General features: G+C 43.2%; 1 pseudogene; it reads right to left on the minus strand.

Moving 5' to 3' along the window:
* Positions 1 to 1,927: 1,927 nt before the first annotated feature.
* Positions 1,928 to 9,614, minus strand: LOC122145501 (annotated as a pseudogene).
* Positions 9,615 to 18,236: the final 8,622 nt, after the last annotated feature.

The following is an 18,236-nucleotide window of genomic DNA, read 5'->3' on the forward strand; positions in this document are numbered from 1 at the left end:
AGCATACATACCATCACATTGCACCATATATGACAGATTATGCATTCACACGAAGAGTTCTAACAGGTCAGACCTGCATGAATCCGAGGGTAAAATAGGATTATAAATACTCGTTCAGCACATTTTCTTGCACAGAGCCGATCGCTTTGCCGGAGTCTTACAAATACTAATGTATCGGCACGAGCAGCAGCCGGTTGTATCTGGCCTTTTGTTTCGTGCTATGTTTTGTTTTTTCTTTCCTCCTCTCATAGAGTTCGGCTGAACCATTGCACATGCACTTGTAGACTGCATAGACCTGCGAACGGCGCCAGGACAGGTTTAAAAAAAAATCATCAATTCTGTGCTCTTACAAACCTGAAGAAAACAAAGTACACCTACATCTTGGGGCTCGCCCTGCGACGGCAGCGATAAAGCAGATACATTAAACATCACATTTACATTTTTAGGATGCCCTCTTTCCGAGTGAACTATCCCTTTACCTCAACCTCACCTTCCAACAACTTTCACAAATGCGCATTTTTTTATAATGATCTATAATGCAAAGCTCTCAATTATTTTAAGTGTGCTAGAAACCGAATTGTAAAAAATATTTAATTTTTAATGCTTAACTAACCATAACACTGTGTTTTTTTTAAAATCGATTTTTATTTCGATGCCGACTGCCAGGTCTTTGGAAATTTCGGACACGAGGCACCCGTCCAGAAGGAAAAGCTGACATCCAAACTCTTTCACCAAGAGTCGCAGTCGAGGTTGATCAATTATATTACAAAAATAACAATCTGCCCAACATTTTTTAGTTGCTAAAATTTATTCAAGATAGCCCAAAAGCATCATCTTCAGCACAATAACCACAAAAATCATACACATCTCTTTACCACACAACCATTTCTTAAGGCGCAAAAGTTAAAGATTAGCTTCCCAATTTTTACAAACAATGATAAAAAGCTAAAAAAACAAAGTATAAAAACTGCATCGCCTACATGCCATGCCATCAGCCTGAAGATGTAAACGCCTCAGTTACTGCCATAAACCATAAAACAGCCCACCATCAATCTTCAAATCCCTCCGTTGTGCCTAGAAGAAGACATGAGTTATGTACAAGGAAGTGAAGGTCGGACCCAAAGCATGGTAGATTCATTGTCCTCGTAAACGAGCCAGAAATCCTGACACATGAGATCGGCCAGACTGTAGTGTGTGTGCACTGCAGGCCACAGTCACCACATTTCGCGCACGCTCATTTCATGGTTTTTGACATTTTCTGTAAAGTCGTCAACATTTGATTGGTCATGTATGACAGACTACACAACCTAACACTACAAAAACCAAAACCAACAAACTAAACAAACAAACAAAAACCTCGCCTCGAGTGTTGATAGGGCACCAGGCATGATCTTAAATGCGCCCCTCGCAGTTCATTAGAATAAAGAATAATAAATGTACTGCAAAACTCCATCACATACGACATCTTAAAAACATTCACGACCAGATACATAGATTCGAGTCACAAACATTGCTAACGCATGTGCTTTTTTTTTGGACTGACAATCATAAAAAGTAATGCCACTTGATGGCTTCCGCTACAGTCTGTTAGTGTCTGCCCCATCCCCACTTCCTCGGAGCTGCATGGTTGGACGGGGTTTTAATGTGGCCGGTAAGTGTTCCCCTGACACCTGGCCACATGCTGGTAAATCATCCGTACTTGCCTGCAGCACAATGATGTGTTATCGTAGACACCTTATATATTCACAGCTGAAAAGATGTCAGTCAGTCCAGAATCATCCAGACAGTCTCTAGATCAAAGTAGCTCGTACTAAGCAGACAAACTGTGATCTCTAAAAGACAAAAAAACGACCGTGGTTGTGTCCCGTTGAGTCTCTTGTCATTCTCTCCCACAGAGCGTCTCTGTACTGCGAGCCGCCATCACAAACTATGTTGATCCTATCGGGGTCGCAATGAACTCCTCCTCACAGGTATGAGGCAAAGGGAGGGGCGTCACCGTGACGACCAGAGTCGACGATATCGCAGGCCGGCGGAGCGAGGAGAAAACACACAGTCCCTTGCCGCCAGCGCCACTGAAGGTCAACGGGCTCCTCGCCTCACAGGAGTCCACTGGCGCCACTTCTGCCTGCCGTTCTCTCGACTGGTACTGCATCGGTGGCCGGGCCGGAGCCCCGGGCAAGCGTATGCGCTCACAGTAAACCGCTGTACTGCAACAGACAGACAGAGAGAGATTGCATTTGTGTTCCTGAAGTTACACGCTTGTTTCATTATGCATGTCTATGCTCTAGCTTAAGAGTACTTCTATGATGGACTTTGCCCCACGGTAATTGCTTGTGCGAAAGGTTTCTAAAAATGACTCTTTCACATTCATACAATGAAGCTAATTGATGGATACCGCTAATTACAAGAGGGTACAAAAAAAAAGAGTCAAATTTGCACCCGCTAGACAGGCTACAGAATTACAAAGGTTATTTGGCCACATTATGCATCATCATCTAACCCATTTAGATATGAACACAATTAAAAAAAAGAGGCTCCCAATGTTTTGTTTGTGCAATTTAATGAAAAAGAAGGCTTAAAATAATTAAATTTATTTACAATCTATATAAATAAAATAAAAAAGAAATAAACTATTGAATATATATATATATATCTATATATATATATAACTATCATAGATATATAATACTATAATTGTATATATTATATATAATTAATAATATAGACAATAAGTTAGAAATAATTATTGTAACAAATAAAATACTTACAATATTTAAAATTAAAGAATAAATTAATAAATTACATATTAATTATTTCAAGTTCAACTACCCCCCCCACCCCCCCCCACATAACCATTAAAGAAAAACTTTCTTAAGAAACAAAACAAAAAACACTTTGCAAATGTCTAAGTGCAATTCTATTACCCATTATACACAAAAGCGTACTTGGTATAAAAAGAAGAGAGAAACAGAGAAAAAAAAAATATGGTTAAACAGAAGATCAGTTGTCATTGAAGGTTAAAATTTGTTTGTATGGCGCAATTTAATTGATTATATTGATGATTAAATAATGGATTTATATATATAATATATATATCTATTTTATTTATTCTACAGAAAACATTTCTATAAAAACATAATACAATAACCAAACACAATGCCTTATTTTAACTAGTTTTCTACAATTTTTTATTTTATTTAGTTCTTTGCCTAAAAAACTAAATCTGTCAAAAAGAATTTATAAGAAAAAAAAATGTCAATCAAATAAAACAATTCCCTATGCAAGCCTTGATATAAGTTGTATGCAAATTTGAAAATTCAATGGTGTTGCGTCTCATAAGACCTCACTCATACACTGCAGCAATTAATTCAGCATATCTACTCATTTTAATTCGCAACTTGCTGCCAATCAAAAAAAATGATTTCAGAATGAGTTCAATGAAAGAGATAAATCATGATGATGTTACTTCCTGCTCAATTACCAAAGGTGACCAGATCCATGCTGAGCCCACTGCCACCTGCCCTGGGATATAAGCGTATGTTAATAATGGTAGTGCAGGCCAGGATGTGCCTAGCTTGTATGGTTAGTTTAATGAGTATTGACAATCTGGCACACACACACACACACCACACCACACACACAACCCACACACAGCACAGAAAAGAAGAAAGGGTGTTGAGTAGGTGACCCGTAGTGTCCGGTGTGTGCTGTTGCCCCCAGACCTTGGGCTCATGTTGTGGAGAGATGCAGAATGACATGCACGTGCGCCGATGGATTGCTCTCCATGCTGTGGTGTAGGCACTGACTGGCGCGTGCGTGAGCATCGTACTTACCTAGCCATGAGCGCGAGACATCATAGGCCGGGCGAAAAGATGGCCATGGGCGACATCTCGAGCGTCCATCAAACTAACCGCGGCTGTGTGTTGGCGCGTGCGACGCTTGCCTACATCGGGCATGAAAGCCTGTATTGATTCGTGATCCGCGTGACCGCTCCTCTCACCGCCCACCACATGCACTGGAGAGAGGAAACACAACATATAGAGCAAAATTATCTGCCACAGTAACAGAAGGTCATGAACTTCAGACGAACTTCAGAGTCTAGTAACATATGCAGAGCCACAATTCACTCACAAATAATAATAAATAATAATTAATTCATAATAATAATAATAAACACAAGAATCATAATACCAAGATAACAATAATAATAATAATAATAATAATAATAAAACATTAAAATAATATAAATATTAAATAAAAATCAGGAACATCAGACGAACTTCATAGAAACATGTGCAGTTCACAATTCACTCCAAATAATACTAATAATAATAATAAAAAAACTTAAAATAATATAATAAATATGTAAATAATAAATAAAATTAAAATATAAATACAAATGAAATCATTCAAAATAATAAAACAAATAAAAATGCATACGTAAAATTTTCTGCGATTGATTATTTTCATAACAAATAAAAAAATAAAAAAATTAATAAAAAAAAAAAAAAAATATAAAAAAATAAACAAATTAATAAAAAAAAAAAAAAAATAAGTTTTCCAGTTATAATTTGGATGCATTACTAAAAACATTAAACATATTTTTTTTAAACAGAAATGGATCAGTTGTTCATGTAAAACTGTGATTTGTGATTAATGACAATGAGGACAGTAGGAAAAATGTCATGAACATTATATTGATATTAAATAATGAATTAAACTTAAAATAATATATATATTTAATATAAAAACAATACAATAACATTGAAAAAAAAAGGCTAATTTTAACTATTTTTGATATGTTTTTTTAAAATCTGTTTATTACTATATATATATATATATATATATATAATATATCTATATATATAATATATTATATATATATATATATATATATATATATATAGATATATATATAAAAACAACCAAAAAGCAATTCATGAATAAATACAAATAAAAATTGAAACGAAAAAAACTTAACATGCATACCTAATATTTTTTAATATAGTGCAGCTTTTCATATATTCATAGCAGACTGTCATTAATGTAACAGTAATTGTTACGCGCTGTTTTTGGTTTGTGAGATTCACCCAGGATCTATTTCTTTTGGAGCGTTTTCTTCTTCGGACTCTGACCTGGCCTTGCGTTTCCTGACCCTGCGGTCCATCTCGGCCCTCCTCGTAGTAGTATTCGTTATGAGAGTTGTCCCGTCTTGCGCGGCGAGGCGGCGGCGATCAGTCGCCCCGAGACTGAACCCGTCGAGTTATTAGGTGCTGTTCTCTGGAGATGAAAACAATGCAAATAAAATAAACCTACACGCTCTCTCCACCTCACTTCCACAGCTGACCTCCTCCAGTCCACCTAAACTAGAAAAAAGGAAACCAAGCCAGGATGACAGACAGGCTGTTTGTAACATGGAGAGATGAGTGTGTACCTTCTCCCAGCGAGTACACCTTGAACCCAGACATCTTCTTGGACAGGATGGACTATGGGCAGGTTGAGTAAAGCAGGGTTGTAGACGGGGAAATCAGTGTAGTAGTGATCCAGAACCCACACCGCTGCTCGCTGGATACTGACCACACACACACACACACACACACACAACATCAGTCATCACATTACTTACTGCTTTATTCCAGGGATGCATGATTAATTACCACAGAAACAGAAGACTTTTTGGCTTGTTGCATGTGTGATAAACGGCAAATACAACATCATATCTGATTTTTTTTGCCATCCAATTTTAAACATTTTTTAAAAACATCAGACCCTAAGCGCATCTGTATCTAAACACGTACAGTATGTAAAAAGCTAACTTAATGGGGATTGTTCATCACTGTTACACATCAGAGAGCGCCTAGATCATCAGCTGCCGTAAACATAACCTGCATTCTTTCAAGGATGGCTACATCAATCGTCCCTCTCGTAACAAGTTTTGGTGACTGACCTGAGGTGGCCCACGCTGTAGAAGCGGCTGGGCTCCGTCGGTGGTGGCGGACCACTTTGAGGCAGAAGCGGACACGGCGGGTCTGAGGTGCCGTATGCCCTCCAGTCACAGCACGAGCGCCAGATACTGCGGATGAACAGCAGCGCGTCCACCAGAACAGAGACGGCGTAATCCCACGTTTGCCCCTGTAGTCGCGCGTCTCGGGGGCTCCAGCACCGACGCATTAGATAGAAGATAGAAGATAATAATATTAGGACACGCCGTAGAAGAGCCAGTAGTCGTAAGGGCCACACGAAGAGGAAGAACCAGCGCCCATCAGGAGGCAGCCGGCTGGCGAAGAGACGAAGAAGCGCGGGCAGCGTGCCGCGACAAACCCAGGGCGGCTGGGCCGCAGGAACAGAGCCCAGGACGAGATTGAGCACAGCACCAGCAGCTTGAAGGGCCAGCGAGACGCTACAGGGCCCTCGCAGGGGGTCCCGCAGGGCTCCAGAGAGTCACGCCACAGCAGCTGCGGCAGCAAGCTAGACCAGGAAGGCCAGCGGCGTCAGGATGCGCGAACAGACCCAGAACACCGCTCGCAGCACCGGTCCCCGCGAAACGACGACACTCCGCGCGGCGACGAGTCCTCCAGCTCATCCTTAGACGCGACCGCGTCAGGTCCTCATTAGACACGCTGTTGCTCGGACGTCCCGGTCACGACCGGTGTCGTGGTCTCGCCCCAGCTTATCATCCTCGAGAGAGAGAGAGAGAGAGAGAGCAGAGAGAGGGAGGAGAGAGAGGAGAGACGAGAGAGGGAGAGGAGAGATGGAGAGAGAGGAGAGGAGACGAGGACGAGATAATGAGAGGAGAGACACGAGTGAGAAGAAGAGAGAGAGAGAGAGATGAGCCAGAGAGGAGAGAGTCGAGGAGAATGAAGGGAGAGCGAGGGAGAGAGAGAGCGAGGGGAGAGAGAGAACGAGAGAGATGGAGAGAGAGAGAGGAGAGAGAGACAGAGTATGAATCGGGATGAGAGTGAAGAGGAAGGAAGAGAGAGGGGAGAGAGAGACGGACAGAGAGAGAGAAAAATAACTACGAAGTTCAGACAAGTCGAGGCTCAAGAAGAAATGGGGAGCTTACTAGGGCAGGGGGAGGCGACAGACTGAGCGAGCTACCGACACGAGATTAACAGGCCTGCCTCGCTGCTTTTCGTGGATTTAAAACGCACATTACTAATCGAACATCTGATTACTGAATAAAGCTGAAATAAATCTTACATGAGACACAAACTTATTTCACCGCGTTAATTTTTTAAGTTAAATTACTCAAATTAATAAAACAGCTAAATAGAAAAATAAATAAAAGAAAATAAATAATCATAAATAAATAAAGAAAGAAAGAAAAGTACACAAAAATGGCAAAAGGAGGTTTTTTAGTAAAATGACTGCAACGCTTCCACGTAAAAATAATAATAAATGATATATATGTTTTTTTCCCTTTTTTTTATATAATATATATATATACCTCCGGAATATATTACGCTATATATATATATATATATATCTCCACCCGATACTATATATATATATATATAGATATATACCCGATACTTGATATGATTATACATAGTCTAGAGAGACGAAGAGGAGAAGACGGGACGCGTTGACGCAAAAATATAAATATAATGAATAATATTTGAAAGGGCTGCAAGCAGAAGAAGATAAAATAAAACATCCTGACGAGGCCGGTAGATGAAAAACTTTACCTGCGAAAAAATAATTAGAACTGTGGAGAGATGTCGGGGGGGTTTTTTTTTCTTTTTTCCCTGGCAATTAACCAAACTAGGTTTAAGCTGGAATTACTTAATCTAAAAATAAAGCCCTACTTAAATCAGATACTTATCTTAGTTAATCGGTTAAAACTAAATAATAACATTAAAGAAAAATCAAGGAAAAGTATATATTTCAGTACAATAAAAAGTGTCCCAAAGCAAATGGCAACTCCACTAAACAAAGTATAATAAAGATTAGTAATTACTAAATCATTACTAACATTCAAACGGACATAAAACCTGTAATGATATAATTAATATAGTATATAGATTTATATAGAATATATTTAAAAAATTTTTGCAATAGTAAAAAAATTTGTATGCCAAAAAATAAACATCAATGAACACTTTACAAAAATAAAAGCCAAAATGAAAATAGTAAGGCTGGATATTATTCTTAACCATTAATTAAAAACATCACTGGTCACGTGGACTGATGTCAGGCACTTTTGTTGTACGTAAAACTGTAATGATCTGATTATAGTAATATGGCACATTAAAATTGTACAACTCGGATGTCTTAAAAGCCCATGAAGTCCTAGCGCCACTGTTCTGAGTCAGGTCATTTCCTTTCCAAACGATGTATTCTCAAGCATTAAAGTAAACACAATTTCAGAAACACTTTCAGTACAGGGAACAATATCATGGTGTACAGCGGTGACAGACATTCATGGGACCAGCCTATCCAGTAAACACAATAAGGATGAGCGCAGTACTTTACACAGCGAGTGTCCACTATATATATGAACAGCACCATTAAAAGCAACAACATTACTGACCCGAAGGGCTTTACAGAGCCGCTGAGAGAAAATATAACAATAATAATAATAATAAAAGGGAGGGGCGGACATTAAACATCTCGACTCAAATCTCTCGACGCTGGTCGAACGCCAAAGAAAAGAACTATCCGATGTGTCCTGAACGTCTCCGTCAGTCCACAGTATAGTGGAATGATTTCCGAACACAGGGTCAGAGTGCAGTGTGTACTGACCCGGTCATCTTCCGCGTGTGCTCGTCGGCGTCCAGCCAGCGGCTCTCCCGGGGGCCTGGATGGTCACGTCACAGACTTGTCTGCTTCTGCTGCTGCTGTCTCTGCTCTTTCGAGCGATGCCTGTCTCTCCGGTCCCCTGACGCACACGAGTCACAAAACACACACACACTTTACACCCAAAGCCACATTTAAAATACTACACAAACGTCTGGGCTTTTTTTTTTGAAGTCTGAAAGTAAGACATTCATTACTTTACAAAAATTTAAAAGAGTAAATGCTAGTCTTTTTAAACTTTCTGTTCATTTAAAGAATCCTGCTCCAAAAAAAATAAAATGCCTTTCAATCACTGTTTTCCACTCTCTCCACAGCATTTATCACAAAAATATGAAGCTCAGCACAACTGTTTGCATCACTGATAAATCAGAAATGTGCAAAACGGCATATTATCTGAGAATGGATTTCTGTTTCCACCTCCCGCATGGCATGTCACAAAGGTAGTTTCATATACATTTCTGAATGAGTGTTAAGTCCGCCTTTTCCAGTTAATGATGCTGAAAACCACAGAAATTAATTACATTTTAACAGACATTCATATAGAAAACAGCAACTTTAAACTGTAATACTCTTTGACTGTTTAACTGTATTTTTGATCAAATAAACGATCTTGATAATCGCAGGCAGGTGTTAGACTGAACTCTGCAGGTAAGCGGATCTCGGCCCGGGGGGGAACAGGACCTGAATGAGCAGGAACATTATTTGAGTACGTAGATCTGCACCGTTGTGGGGCCTTACCTGCTTGTTTTGCGAGAGCTGCGTGAATGTGAAGACTTGTAGGAGTAGCCCGACGAGTACTGCGACTCGTTGTCCATGTCTGGGGCCGGTGGGGGGCGGGGTTTGTGGGCCCCAGCTCTCGCCGCCCCTGGACCCGGCGCTCTGTCGCGCTCCGCCTCCCATGCCGAGTCTTGCGCTTGGTGCGAGATGGATGTGCCACGACGACACTGAAGAAGTCAAGGGCATTGCTTCAGAGCAGTGTCCACACATTACTCCTGAGAGAAGAATCTATCGTTGGAGGCTGACGTAAAGAGGAGGCAGGGGGCGACGGACCTGTGGAGGACAACACTGTAACGCTTGAACATCTCACACGGGTATCATTTCAAACCCCAAACACCCGAATCGGATGAGTTCAGGCGAATCTTAAAGTTCAATATTCAAAATAGCACAAATGTACAAAATGTGCGATATGCCATATCACAACAGCTTCAAAAAAAAAATTATATGCCTAAACCTGCAGGCGTCAGAGGAAGAAACTCCAAATATAATCTAAACTGATAGTTACACACTTAAAGCATCAACATGATTTAACCTTCCTGTTATATTCAAAAAACTGAAGTACTGCAGACTTTTTGGGTTGTAATTTATCCAAATGCCGTGGTTTTCCATGTAATTAGCCAAAAATTCTACACCGCAAGTGCACTCAACTTTCAACCAGTACATCTTATGTTGTTTTCATTGGTATTTGTACTTCCTCTGTTTCTCAAATACCTTCGTAAAGCGATAGAATTGCATTTCAGACACTTCTTTATAGTTGACTAGTGTTTGAGATCCAAAACCATTTGACAAGCACGACAGATTTCGCTTTTTGACTGTGAAACTCAAAATGACAAAGAAATAGCAAACTTTTCTTGGACGAATGAGTGTCTTTGTGTGAAGCTACAGTTATGTTAAAGTTGGCTGCTTCGGTTCACCTGGGACTCGTCAGTGTTTTCTAAAGCACTGGTTTTTTGCGAAACTGCATGCAAACCAATCGCGCTCGATGTAACCCCAATACAAATCTGCCATTTTTGCACAGCCTTTCCAAAACAAATCTATGTGTTGAAACTTTGCATGCACGTTCATGACCCTAATTGAGAAATAATCACCCAAATATCTAGAAGAAATTAATAGTTCAACCAGTATTTCGAGCAGTTTGAAAATCAAGGCATAGGTCAAACATCACCAACACAACAGGAGAGTACATCTTCAACACAACGCAGTCCTAAGTTACATTCATATTCAAAGCCCAAACCCAACACTTGACCCCTCCATGTAAAACACAACGGGCTGCACTGGTGAAACACAGGCTGCGGGATGCGAATGTATTTAAATCTTCTCACGTAATAGTTCCCATACAATTACTCACAACACTCCAACACTGGTTTCTTCTCGTGTGATGCTGATGAACGAGGCCATTGTGTTGGAACAGCTCACACACACACATTATCAGCGCGGTCATTCCACCCCTCTCTCGTCCCATCAGTCTGCTAAATCTCTGCTTTAGAGACCTGCTGCTCCGCCGCCCCTGAACAGGAACGTTCTGAAACACGTTTAAGAACATTAAAAGAAAGAAAAAAACAAACTCAATTTCCAGTCGCAGTCCGAGCGTTCCTGCACAAGGACTTCAGCATCAGCCATATCCATCCCCATTACGCTCTCTCACACACACACACACACACACACACACACACACACATTCCCCAGCCCTCTCACCTGTCATCCAACAGCCAACTGAGCTTGGCTGTTGCTATGGGGATGAATGTGTGATGTGGTCGGGAGGAGGGGGGGTGACCTTTACACGTCCACCGTATATGAACGTATAGAAACACAAATAAACTAGTGTGAAGAAATAACAGGACGTTTATTTTTGCATTATTTTCATCAACAAACTGCCCCAATCTGATTCTCTAAACAGGGGCCAGCACTCTTCCCGTCTATTTTTGCTCTTAACGCTCACACTTCTGTGTGCTAACAGGACTCATGTGAGACGGACACAGACAGACGCGTGTTGCGCTTGTCTCTGTGTGTGTGTGTGTGCTGGCTGACCCCCAGAGCTGAGGAAGACACCACGTGTCCGGGAACGGATTCAGAACATGTGTCACCCATCAGTCTGAGGAGACCCGTCTGAAGAGATTCACCCCCCAACCGTGAATCAAGCGCTGCAGGAATTCATTATACATTTTCTGGAATACTATCATGTTTGTTTTTTAGACCACAAGCCAGGCCTTTCAATATCTCAGACATGCTTTAACTTATATCCCCAAAGCCTCCATTAGCCATCAAGTACCGCATCCGCCGCACACAACATATCAGCTCTTGCACTGCTCACAGACAATCAGTTTGGTTAAACGGCGGTTTAATTCAGTAAATTCATTCATATATTGCGTTCAGACTTGGCATTTATCGTAAGTGTTGATATTAAGGAATGCCACTTTAATTTTTTTTCCTTGTACCATTAAATTGAAAGGATTTTGTGAAGTGAGGGGATCTGAAATAGCATAACATTTCATAAAATCTGACTTCTGTTGTTGTTGTTTTTTTCTCTCAACAATGCAATTTTGACCCCTGCAACTTATTCACGTGTGACTTTTGGAAAATATGTCAATTATTGGGTGACACTTCCTCCAGAGCACCTGCAACTTATTCAACAAGTGAATCCGAATCATTAAAACTGCACAAATATGACAGATATCGTCCGTCTATTCCTAAGTGCTATGCTCGTCTGACGCCTTAAATATCTCGAGTTCGTTACAGCAGGATTGATTTTCTGATTGGGTGTCAAATGTTTTATCAGTCTTCATCTGCCAAAAATCGCTCAGAAAGTGTTCTCTGTGGCTTTAATCGTTATTAGTTATCCTCCTTGGTGTGAGCAGGCCGTAAAGGTTGGTCACATTTACTGTTGTTTAATTAAATTTTGCAAGCAGAATCTAGGTAATTCAAGAGGGAATCCATGGCATCTGGCAATTTTTACGAAAGTTTCGCCACTGATCCAAGTTGGCCAAGTTCTGCCTGATCTGTGATTCATTCATTGTTTACAACTAATACATAGCCGATGAACCGCATCGCCAGCCAAGCTCTGTCTCTGCAACTTTAAGACAACCTGGGACGCACCGTTTTTTTGTGGTGGAACCGGCTCGTAAACGTCTTTCAGATACAGACGTGATGAGCAAACCCACCTGACACTTCAATATATATGAATCGAGTGTATGACAATTAACTAATCCCATTGACAATATTCCAGTTCTAGAAACGAACACCGGCTTTCCCAGATAGCACAACTATGTCTGTTTAAAGATCTGCTGTGTCCAAACATCTGAGTAGAGCCACATAACCCCCATCGTTTCAATCAGGCATCCACAGCCTACAAGATTGCTTCTAACCCTTATATGAATCCAGGACCCATCGACACTGCCGTTTTTACTGTAAAGATGGCATAAAAACAAAATCCACCCCCTCCCCCACCCCCCCCCCCAACCCCCCCCCCCCCCCCCTCGCTCCCACCCTCCCCCTCAAAAACCCCCCACCCCCCCCCCCCCCCCTCCCCCCCCTCCCCCCCCCCCCCCCCCCCCCCCCCCCCCCCTCCGTCACCCCCCCCCACCCCCCTCCTCCAAAAAAAATCCCCCCCCCCCCTGATCCCTTTCCCCCCTCCTCCCCCCCTCGGCAGCTGGCAGTAATGGTGTGTGGAGATGAGGGCGAGGCGTGGCAGCTGGGGATTTATGAACTACCCCCACAGGTCCCAGGTGTTGCCCCCCCCGCCTGAGATATACCATTACCCATTATTCCCTGCCTCTCAATCTGACCTATTTAAACAACAACACCCAGTTGAACACACGGCGCGTTTAAGTTCCACGAGACCCTTACAGCACTAAAATGAAGCCCCAAAAAAATCCCCTACACTGGACTTTCGTTTATTGAAGATGGAAAGTATAGTGTGAATGTGTAATTGTTTAGAAAGGAAGCGTCCACCGAGTGTTTCACCCACCCCTCGTGTCTACGGGTTACAGTCCTCCTCCTGGGAGACAGGACACACGGAGACATCGGAGCTCATCGCACCGCGCGGCACTGCACAGACCTCCCACCCTGGCTGGCGTCAATCACCGCCACCTTGACACGGCCACAAACCCTCGCCCCCCCGCGGCTACGAGAGTCCGATGCTTTCGGGCCTTCATGCGAAACCACATCTCAACGTGACCCAGTAAACCCCCTAATACAACGTTACCAACCAGAAACTAAAAATAACAAATATGCGACTTCTCTATCTCACCCTCTGCACGTAATAATAAAACTACTTACAACAAAACCCGCAATAAAAGTTACCCCGTAGAAGCCAGCACATATTTATTGGGATGTCTCGCTACGCTTTAGAGAGCCAAAATAATAACGACAATCACTAGTTTGTTCTCCAATTAGCCCTCAAAATGTTTAAATATCAACTAAAGCTCAAATGGAAAAACTATGGCATTAGTAAAGTTTCGTGAGCAAAACGCTAACGCTTAAAAACAAAAAAAACCCCCTCCACCCATTATATGTAGTGATTGTGTGAATGTTTTTATAGATTATTTATATTAACTAACTATTATTCATTGTAATCAGCCGCCAGTGGATCAATTATCCATTATCCCTAGCCTGACCGCCATCGAATCGTTCGACTGAACCGATTTCAAAGGGATCGTTCAGACGCACCGAATTCGCTCCACCCTCGTCAATCGCTCCCTGTGCGAGATAGGTGGAGTGCTGGAGTCATAAACACATAAACCGTGGTTAAAATAACACAAATTAAACCGTTAATCTGATCCCCCCCCACCCCCAAAAACACTTACAAAATCAAACGCAAGAAGACCCTCGGTGGAAATTCGAACAAAAAAGAAAGTCGGTTTCTGAAACGAATCCCTTCCCTAAAATGAATCATTACGCTAAATATCATGTTTTTGCGCCTCATCCAAACAGAAAAACCAACACTGCCTCCTTTCCATTTCAAAACCAGTTATTGTGGATACAAAAAGAGATTCAACGCATAAAACGTTCTAGGCTGTAACTGGCTGTAACCTTTTCTTCCAACCGGCTGAATGTGCGGATCTCTGAACACACAGAAGAGTGTGAAAACAAACCCGCTCCATCCCCAAAGAACCTTCCTTCAAAAGCCCCCAAAACACAATGAAAGTGGATCCTCCTGAGGTTCCTTCACCTGCATGTTAAAGCAAAGTCCACCATAGATTTCACGGCCCCTTCTTTACTGTAAACCAATCCCTCAACACTAGACTGAATATATATAGAACACCGATCCATACCGATAAATTAATGAGAAAATGAGTTAAACCGAAGTATACTTGATACTCTCTGGCATCACCACGCCAATGATAACACTCAACAGTTCTTTCCTTGTCCTCTTTGTATCTCTTCTCCAGAACAATAATCCTCACGATACACCGAAGTTCTGTTTTCCTTCATAAACTCTACAGTTTGCAGGTGCAGTCATCTCCTCCTCTTCCCAGTCCATCTCTTCGGATCAGTGGATGTCCCAGTGTTCTCTGGCCTGGCGGCTCTACTTCGAGCCCCCGTGGTTTTTCTTTTTTCAAAAATTCTAGTTTTTTTTTTTTTTTTTTCCTCCTCACAGAAACTCACATATTTCCGTCTCCATTCAAACCTGAGCTGATACCGTCCCCCAACTCACCCGCCCTCCCCCACGTTCCGGCCCCGCCTTCACACACCCCCCCCCAAAACCCGCCCCCCACCTCACAACCCACCCCCCCCCAAACACTCACACACTCCTCGGTAAACACCACACACACCCCTCTCTCCTCACTGTCCCACACACCCCAACCAAACACAGACACACAACACTCCTCACTGTAACACACCCACACACCAACCCAAACAGACCCACACACACCAACTCAAACACAACACACACACACTCTCACCCCACAACCCTCCCTCTCTCACTCACACAACACTATGGTACACTATCCTGGGGACTCTCTGTAGGTGTAATGTTTTTATTCTGTACAAAACTGTATACCTTATAATCGCCCTACACACTAACCCTCACCACCTTACAGGACACCTTTTGTTGCATTCTTACAATCTCAAAAAAAAAAAAAAAAAAAAAAAACTCATTCTGTATGATTTGATTAGCTTTTTGTTACCCACGGAGACCTTCACTTTCGCCCCCATGAGTTTGGGTGTGTATTACCTTTAGTCCCCCCCTTCCCCCCCCCACCCCCCGCCCCCCCACACACACTCCCCCCCCCTCCCCTCCCTCACATAACGAACCCCTCTACTCCCCCACACCCCCCCCCCACACTCCACTACACACCCTTCCCGCCCCCCCCCTCACTCACCCACCGCACACACCCATACCCCTACCCCCCCCCCTCCCTCTCACCCCTCACCCACACACTCACAAACACCCATGCACACACATACACTAACTCTCGCTCTCTCACACTCTCACACACTCACACACTCAACTCACTCACTCACACGCACACACATACACTAACTCACTCTCTCTCACACACATACTCTCTCACACACTCACAAACACCCCCCACACTTACTCACTCCACCGCGCCACCGCCTTAAGCCCCCACTCACTCACCCCTACACAATCCCCCCCCTCCCCCACACCCCGACCCGCCCCCACACACTCCACCACTCGACCAACATACCCAACACACCCCCACCCCCCAAGACACACCCACACACTACTCCCCCACACACCCCCCCCCCCACCCCCACCCCCCCACACCCCCCACTCACCCCCTCCCAACACACAGTTCACCACATACCCCCACTCCATCGCCACACTCACACACACCTTCACACCCCACCCCCCCACACATATTTCACTCACAAACACAGACACACACTAACTCACCCCCCCCCCCCACTAACCCACTCCCAGTCCCCCAAAATACTCTCACACACTCAACACATGCACCCCCACAACCAGTCTCAGTCCTTTTCAGACTCTCTCACTCAACTAGAGACCTCACACCACCAATCACACCCACTACTCTCTCACACGTACACACGCCACACCAACTCACCCCTCCTCAAACAAACATAGGTCTCTCACGACCCTAACTCACTTACGACAACGCACACACATACACCAACCACTCTCTTATCACACACATACTCTCTACACACTCACAAACACACATGCCACACACGATACACACTACCTCTCGCTCTCCTCCTCTCTCTCACCCACACACCCACACACACACACACACTACTCTTTCACAGACGCACACACATACCCTAACTCACTCTCCAAACACCACTCACCAACACACAACGCACACACATGACACTAACTCAACTCTCTCTCACACAATACTCTCTCACACACCCAACCAAACAACATGCCACCCACACATACACTAACTCTCGCTCTCTCTCTCTCACACACACACCTACTCACTCACACCCAACACTACACTCGAACTCTCCTCACACACATACTCCTCAAACACTCACAAACACACCACGCACACACATGTAGGCTAACTCAATTCTCGTCAAAGTCACACACAACACATCCCTCTCTCACCACCACAAACACCATGCACACACATACCACTAATCTCGCTCTCTCACCACACTCTCTCTCCTCTCACACACACACACTCAATCACTAACTCACATACACTCTCTCTCAACACACACTAACAACCAAACCTCTCTCTCTCTCACACACGCACACCCATACACTAACTCTCGCTCTCTCACACCTCTCTCTCTCTCTCTCTCACACACCACACACACACACACACACACACACACACTAACTCACTCACACGCACACAATACACGTAACTCACTCTCTTTCACACACATACTCCTCACACTCAAACACACACATGCAACACAACATACACTATACTCTCGCGCTCTCACACTCTCTCTCTATCACACACACACACACAAATACACACAAACTAACTCAATCACACCGCACACACATACACTAAATCACCTCTCTCCTCTCCTCACACACATACTCTCAACACACTCAAACCACACATGCACCACACAGACACTAACTCTCGCTCTTCCACACACACACCACACTAACTCACTCACACGTCACACACATACACTCAACTCACTCCTCGCTCACACACATACTCTCTCACAAACTCACAAACACACATGCACAACACATACCACTACATCTCGCTCTCCTCTCTCTACTCACCACACCACAACACCAACCATAACTCACTTCAACGCACACACATACACTAACTCACATCTCTCACACACTACCTCTTCACACACTCAGCAAAACACAATGCCACAACCACATACACTAAACTCACTCTCTCTCACCACACATACTCCCTCAACCACAAATGCACAAAACATGCCAAAAAAAAAACACCATACCCTAACTCTCGCTCTCTCACACAACATACTCTATCACAACGCACAAACAAAACATGCACACACATACACAACTCTCGCTCTGTCTCACACACTCTCTCCTCTCTCACACACAAAAAACACCGCTCTCTCTCCAACAAACACACTCAAAGCACTAACTCACATACACTCTCTCTCACACACACGACACCAACTCTCTCTCTCAACGACACGCACACACATACACTACGCTCGGATTTCTCACACTCTTCTCTCCTCTCTCACACACACACACCACACAC

This window comes from Cyprinus carpio, chromosome A7 (genome assembly GCF_018340385.1).
Source record: "Cyprinus carpio isolate SPL01 chromosome A7, ASM1834038v1, whole genome shotgun sequence".
Lineage (NCBI taxonomy): Eukaryota > Metazoa > Chordata > Actinopteri > Cypriniformes > Cyprinidae > Cyprinus > Cyprinus carpio.